Raw genomic sequence first — 8,390 nt, forward strand, 5'->3', positions numbered from 1 at the left:
TTTGAAGAGATGTTTCCTCAGTATGGCTGTAAACTATTTTGATGATTTCAGTATTCTACTACTTTGACATTTAATCCTTATGATATTTTAACATTTCCTGATATGTGTTTGGTCATACCGTAGCACTTAGATCAACTAAACTTTGTATGCAGAGGCATCTTACTGACTTTGACTTTGGCCTCAATGATAGTAAAACATTGTCATTGTGTAGGTGCACAAGTATTGAACAATAGTACTTACACCGTGTAGAACGCCACATGCGGGGTGTCGGCTATGTTTGACATGGGGTGGCAATTTTGAAGCGACGAAAAAGTAACAAGGTAAGTTCAAGCATCAAAATTTCCTATTTTTAGAAATCTCAGTACCATATAATGTATTGCACGAAAGGAACCGCAACATAATCTATTTCCTGAAACCAGAAGCAGTCGTTTTCAGTGCTCAGTTTTCTCAAACACCTCGCCCTAGTTTTCCGTGATGCAAATTTTGAGCCTTTATATGCAAATTTCGGTATAAAAAACTACTATACACAGCTACCCTCCGTATCATTTATATAGAATTGTATTCCTCTCATTGACTTAAACCAAATACCAGTTTCTTAGTAAAAATTAATTGGTTTTAAAACAGTAATTCATCAAAATATAAAGTGTCGCTCGGGGTGTCAGATTTTGCGTCGCAAGGGGTAGAGGCTTGTTATAAAAAAGATACATATTTGCATGTAAATTAGTCTTCATACGATACATTTTATTTCAAACACATCTACTTTACCATGACAAAACAAGGATTTTTCATTTTGCCTGTTTTTGGTCTTATAAAATATATGCTTTTGATTTCATTCACATCTACTTTACCATGACAAAATAAGGGTTTTTTCATTTTGCCTGTTTTTGGTCTTATAAAATATATACTTTTGATTTCATTCACATCTACTTTACCATAACAAAATAAGGGTTTTTTCATTTTGCCTGTTTTTGGTCTTATAAAACATGTGCTTTTGATTTCATTCATAGTAAAAACTGGCTCAAAATATTTAGTTTTCAGGCTGGTAAACGATTTCTTTTCCTTTTCAGTCACTATATATATCATGGTAAAAAAAAGTCAAGGCTATGGCTCAATAAACCAAAACATGGTGGAAAATCACAAAATACGTTTATGCATTTACATAATGTCTAAACAACAATTAATCTATTCGGGCATCGATCAGTTTGGGAAAATAAACTGATACAGTTACTAAATAAAAATTATATAAAATCATTTACGATCTCGAATATACATTTGCATTTACGAAATTGAAAAAAATATCATGGAAAGATTAAAGATTTATATGTTCATAGCATTTAATTAAGTATATTCCTATTCAACTCAATTTAAATCATTAATGATTTGATAAATAATCGGGTACACCCTTCTTCATTCATACGTGTAATTTTCATATTCTTACGTCCATTTGTCAATATTTTTGTATTTCAAAGGTATAATATAAAACAAACAACATTACACTTCTATTCATATCCAATTATTTTTCTACTTTGAGGCTTTATTTGCTATGTTTATCAATAAAAATACACAGTACTTAAAAGGCTAAAATATGGACCAAATGACATACCTTAAGTTTGTAATTTGTCATCATAACAGTGTAGGTGTGTTTGTATTAATAAGTATCAGATAGAGATCGATTTATATGAAAATTTATTCTTTTTTATGACAAGCCTCTACCCCGTGCGACGCAAAATCTGGCACCCCAAGCGACACTTTATATTTTGATGAATAACAGTTTTAAAACCAACTGATTTTAACTAAAAAAACTGGTATTTGGTATAAGTCAATGAGAGGAATACAATTCTATATAAATGATACGGAGGGTAGCAGTGTAAAGTAGTTTTTTAAACCGAAATTTGCATATAAAGGCTCAAAATCTGCAACACGGAAAACTAGGGCGAGGTGTTTGAGAAAACTGAGCACTGAAGACGACTGCTTCTGCTTTCAGGAAATAGATTATGTTGCGGTTCCTTCCGTGCAATACATTATATGGTACTGAGAGATCTAAAAATAAGAAATTTTGATGCTTGAACTTACCTTGTTACTTTTTCGTCGCTTCAAAATTGCCACCCCATGTCAAACATAGCCGACACCCCGCATGTGGCGTTCTACACGGTGACTTACCATTGATAAAACTTTGTATGCAGAAGCATTGTGAAATCCAGATGTGTCAAATACCAAAATTAAGTCCCTCTGACCTTGACCCCTACTAGGCTTTAAAGCTTATTACCTTTATATCAGTACCAGTGACTTATTTCTCACATTATTCATATGCATGTATTTGTTAGTGATTGTGATATAAATGTTGAAGGTTATAAAACTAAATAAAATATGAAATAATGAAATCTTAAGTATGGTTCTTTCTTGTTGCCATTAAAGTAATTGATTTAGAAATGTATGTTTATTGCTTGCCTGTATCTGTAACAGTAATATATTGATTAAGCTTGATACTTCATAAGGTAGTATACCAAGACTAGCAATATTCTGTATAAAGTTTTCTAATCTATTTGACATATGGCTGTAGACTTTGATCCCATAATCCTAGTTCAATGACTTGTTATAAAGAGGTTAATACAAAAATGAGATGTGGTATCATTGCCAATGAGACCAAATAGTGTAGAAGCTAGCAGCTACTTAGTTAACTATATTTAGTCTAAATATAAAAATGCAGATGTGGTATGATTGCCAGTGAGACAACTCTCCACAAGATAACCACTTAATTACAGGCTTCTGAATAGAATGTTTGTAAGGAGACCGAGAGGCCTCTGTGGCTTGGTGCACTCGACTCCAATCTTAATTGACTAGAATTGTCAGTTTTCCTACCGAATGTCAGCAGTTCTCTCCGGGCACCTAGGCTTCATCCAACCAATATAAACTGACTGCCACGAAATAACACAATAGTATTGAAAGTGATGTTAAACACCAATCAATCAATCATATAAGGGGACAGGAGTTATCTGTTCTTGACTTTTGTTTACAGTTCAATGTAACATTTATGTGTGTTTTAGTCTGCTACTCATTCATTATGAGTAAAAGATTATCATATATGTCACCATTGGAAACACAATTGTATGCTGTTAGGTTTAAATGAGTTTTTGTAGAGGTTATCTGACCTTTACATCAGTTTCATGGTTCAGTATTCTTGTTTCTCAGTAACCATGGGTATTAGGTCAACTGTATTTGATTTACAGAATTCAGTTATACATGTCTGGCTGGAAGTAGTAACCTGATATTGACCACATTTATGTTGTTTATTGATTTAACTAAAGTTTTCTAATAGACAGTTCATAAAGTAAGTACTTCATCCAAAATATTTTCAATTTTTATCCAAAATATTTTCAATGTGTTCAGTTTTATGAAATAATGAGATGTGGTATGAATGCCAATGAGACAACAATCCAAAAGAGTTCAAATGAACCAGTTTTAAGCAACTATAGCTTACTGTACGACCTCCAACATTGAGCAAAAACCATATATAAGTATATAAATCTGACAGCTATAACAGGCCTAGACATGACAAATACGAAACAATTCAAACCAAAAGCAAATAGGTTCAACCCACCACTTTTTTTTTATAAATGTCCAGTACCAAGTCAGGAAAATAGCAGTTGTTATCCTATAGTTCATTTCTGTGTGAGGTGCATTGTCGTTTGTCTTTTGTTCAATTCAGTGTTTTGTTGTAACCAAGTTTTGTTTTCTCTCAAACGATTTATGACATTTCAAACAGCGGTATACTACTGTTGCCTTTATTTGTCAATTTTCATAACACATTATATTCACATTTCCATAGTATGTTCAACAACTGTGCAAAATATTGTAGTTGTCATATCCAAATTTTTTTTAGTTTTAGTGTTCATAGAATGTAACTCTCCAAATTTTTGATATTGTAACCAGCAATTAGTAATTTTTTTTTCAAAATGAACTCCAGAAGCCAAATTTTTGCCAAAAATTAATATGCTCATGGATCTCTGTCAATTGGTCTCTGGTGTAGAGTAGTGTCTTTGGCAATCATATCCCATCTTCTTATTTTTATACTTCAACATATTATGACAGCACCAAACAAAATTTTAAGAGTACATCCCATTCTTTTGGATTTGTTTTGTGTTTACTAAAATTGTCAATACAAAGAAGGATGAATAAAGTGAAAACTAAAGGACTCCATCCTTAACGCTAAAATGTATGGCCATGACAAGAATTTTAATTGTCCCTTTAAAATTCACAAATTAATTAAAACCATAAGTTTAATACATATTTTATATACAAACAATATAACAGACTAATAAACATGCCTCTAAAGCAAAAGAAAATTAACAATACACAATGAAAATACATTTTTGTTTAACACAAAATCATATTGCACAGAGGTTGCTAACATATATCATCATTAAATGGATGTATTCTATATTTATCTGCAATTCTTTTACTCTACCTCCTTTACATGAAATACAATTTTTCCTCATCCAAAAAAAAGAAAGAATGCTCAGTACATGTATAATCAAACTAGCATTTATAAGATCACTAAATCTATCGTTTCCTATGCACATATATAGATTCTACCACTGCATCAAGTGTGATACAATATTTTTCCTGTTTGTTTTTATTATTATATTTCCAACTTTGTGATATAAATGGTGGATCGTGGAAGGGTCCATTTGGGGATTTAACAATGGCCCTGAAAAACCATCAACAATATGGAGGTAATAATGCATTCTCTCAAACAATCTTGAATGAGAATGCAAAAAAAAATTTTAAAAAATTACAATAAAAAAAGTAATCAAATAGATTATTATTTTGAGATATATTGTTCTGAAATCACACATAGCTTAATTGATACATTTATGGGACCATATAAATTGGATTGTGACAGGAAGTGAGCACTTAACTAGTCACATGACATCGTGATCATTGACAAGTAAAACAAACATGCAAAATCCACTTGATATAACAATAACCTTCTGGACTTTATCAGATAGCACCCAACATACATCATTATTGCACCCAATCATAAATTAGATATCCTTATATTTCACCTGGCTCTACCAGAGACTAGTTAGACTGGAACTAGGGATACTTTATCACATGAAATTCATTTGAATAAATTATAAAATGCAACTGATCAATTAATTCTGTTTGTATTCCAAAATCATGATGGCTGAATAGTAAAGTCTACATCATGATAGGACTCTAACGATGAATATTGCCTTTCTGAATGATTCAAATCTGAACATAAACAAAAGCAGTCAAGTAATATACTTATTCTAACTTATAGTAGACAGACCCAAAACCTGAATTATAGTTAACCGATCAAAACTTGACTTATATAAAGCTGGCCACAACTTGGCATATTAGTAATATATATACTAACAGAACTTATGACCCAAACTTAACTACCGTAATTGTTAACCGACATAATTAAAGGTGGTGAATAAAGACAGTCAATGAACAGAGAGTATGAAAAAAAGTGTTAGTTTCTAATTGCAATAACTTCACAGTGTAGATACTATTCTGTACGCTATCCGGAAGTTGCGATTTTCGAAGCGAGAAATTTTTGGATCACATTTTAAATTTGTTGGATATACTTTGTTAAACGGTAAGATGTTCATCTGTACATTGCTTAATGATTAATTCAGCTGACATCGATATTCACAAATGGTTTATAATTAAATTTAGCACATTCAATATTCGTATCTTTGCCTTAATCAAGAGATTTTCAAGTGCATCACTAAGGAAAATCAGTCGGTGAACCTAAAAACAATCGTTTTGCACCCTTACTGTGCAAATTAACGTAAAAAACAGACTTAATTAACTAAATAAAGTATATTTTAAGTGGTGGTAAAAGTTTCAGCCAGATCTTTGAAGCCAGAAATAAGAAAATTACACTTGTTTGAATTTCTCACTGTACCATCAGTCTCGCTAGTATATTTTGAAACTGTATGATAAGTCTTTATTTCACTGTATTCGAGTGGTGATTTCAAGTTATTTACGATACATTAGAAGGTGGCATTTTTCTAAATAACACAAATGTATTTCAATAAATTCACATCCTGAAAACTTATCAAACATGTTTTAGCTTGATAGGGTGTACTTGCTTAATTACTACATTAAGTATAAGGATGTTTGAATGTTGCTAAAATAAGAGGAAGGTTTGTTGTTTATATAAGTTTCAGAAATGTCCTCCGTTATACTTAAAATTGTACAAACACACAGATTTAATTGTTATTTAAAAATGCATGTATTTACAAACATTCGAGGCCGTACTGTAGCCTATAATTGATCACAGTTCCTTCACTTTGTTTTGGATATAGATCTGTCTTTTTCACACTCAATTGTACACCACCTTGTAAAGCGGTGGTTTATAGTGATAATGAAGTCCGTATTACCGTTCGTCCGTTGGACCGGTACAACATGTTTAACTGGTTTTGTAAGCACATCTCCTCATAAACCACTTAATATACATTGGGGTTTCCAGACATTTTTAAATGGAGAGGGGGTCCAATCCAGGAGAAAAGAGGATTCCAAATATATGTTCCCATACAAATGCATTGATAGTTAAAAGAGGGTTTCAAACCGCCGGATCCCATTTTTCTTGAATCCGTCACTGGTATAACTTTTAATTATTTTTTCTCGGATTCCCTATCATAAATGATAATATAAAAAAGAAGATGCGGTATGATTGCCAATGAGACAACCGTCCACAAGAGACCAAAATGACACAGACATTAACAAATATAGGTCACCGTACGGCCTTCAACAATGAGCAAAGCCAATATCTCAAAGTCAGCTATAAAAGGCCCCCGAAATGACAATGTATAACAATTCAAACGAGAAAATTAACGGCCTTATTTATATAAAAAAAGGAATGTATTTCGAATTTTATTAAAAATCTTTTATGGGGTTTCTTTATATAAGATACGGACATTACATTATATGGGGGCACCCATCAGGTATTTCCAACCGAGACCTCCAAAACGTTAAAAAATTTCTAAAATTGCTCCATTTTTAATCAATGAATGTATTATGGACCTTCTATTTCGAATTTTTGGTAAAAATGTTTTTAATGTTTCTATATCTAAAATACGGACTTTGTCATAGCCTTATATTGGGCGTACCTTTTTTATATCCACAACTTCCTTCAGACACTTGTCATAACTTAATGAATCTTTTTCAGATTCCTAATCATTTAATTCAATTCTGAACCTCTTATCTTGATTTTTCGAAAATTCAGCAGTTTTCTATTTCCATGATAAGGACTTTTCCACTACCTTATTGGGTGGTACCCATTTACTATACGCAACTTTCAAAAACTTACCATATATTAATAAAACTTCCTCATATTCTTTATTAAATGATGCCCCTGTGCACCTATAATTTAGTTTTTTTTTTGTGGTTTGTTTTTTTCCAAAACATGGACTATAGAAGTGGCGGGGTATTATTTCGTTAATTCTTTCCTCAATACCTAAAGTTTTTAAACAAAGCTTTCTCAATCTATTTTTTGTAACTTTAAAAGAGACAAGCTTGATGTATGTTATCACCAATTGGTCAACGGCAGACGGTGTAAATAGTCTTTAAAAATGTAATAGCTAAACAGATAACTGCAACGACACACTATTACAAAGTCAACAAGCGAATCATGTATTGCTTTTTAGGCATGTGATTTTAAATAAGACTGACGGAACAAAAATGTCATTATTTTCCCGTCTACAAAAATCATCAGAAATATATTTGTATTGTCTGATGAAAGAAATTACACGTTAAAGTTCCATGGACAGTTCATAATATCACATAGACACGTATATACCTTCAAATTGCCGTTGTTTTTTTCTTCAAAATCACGACTGGTCGTACAGACAAAAAATCTGAAATCGCTTCTAGAATACAGTCAGTTTTAGACTGATCGTACAGTAATTTTTTTTGGGATCCTCAAGGAAAACATATTTTTTATTTGAAATACGAACATTCTACTTAAATACGGTAAGAATATTGAAACAGTATATATTTAACTGTAAACTGATGCAAATATTTGCAATAAAAGATTATTTGCTTTGTACTACGAGAGCAAAATTGTCTATCGATTTCACTTTTTTCTATGAAGTTGGTGTGATGCACACGTATATTTTATATTCTAATGCACGTTTTTGTTACAGTTACTCATATTTATGATGATATACATACATTGAAGATGTGCAAAGCACTTTATAGACATAGGAGTAAACAAATGATGAGAAAAAGCACCGTAACAAAACCGTTTTATTAGCCAGTTGAAAATCCTCGCTTCGAAAATCGAGACTTCCGGATAGCGTACAGAATAGTATCTACACTGTGAACTTTAGAACTGACATTAAACATTACAATAC

The sequence above is a fragment of the Mytilus edulis genome, chromosome 1 (genome assembly GCF_963676685.1).
Source record: "Mytilus edulis chromosome 1, xbMytEdul2.2, whole genome shotgun sequence".
NCBI lineage: Eukaryota > Metazoa > Mollusca > Bivalvia > Mytilida > Mytilidae > Mytilus > Mytilus edulis.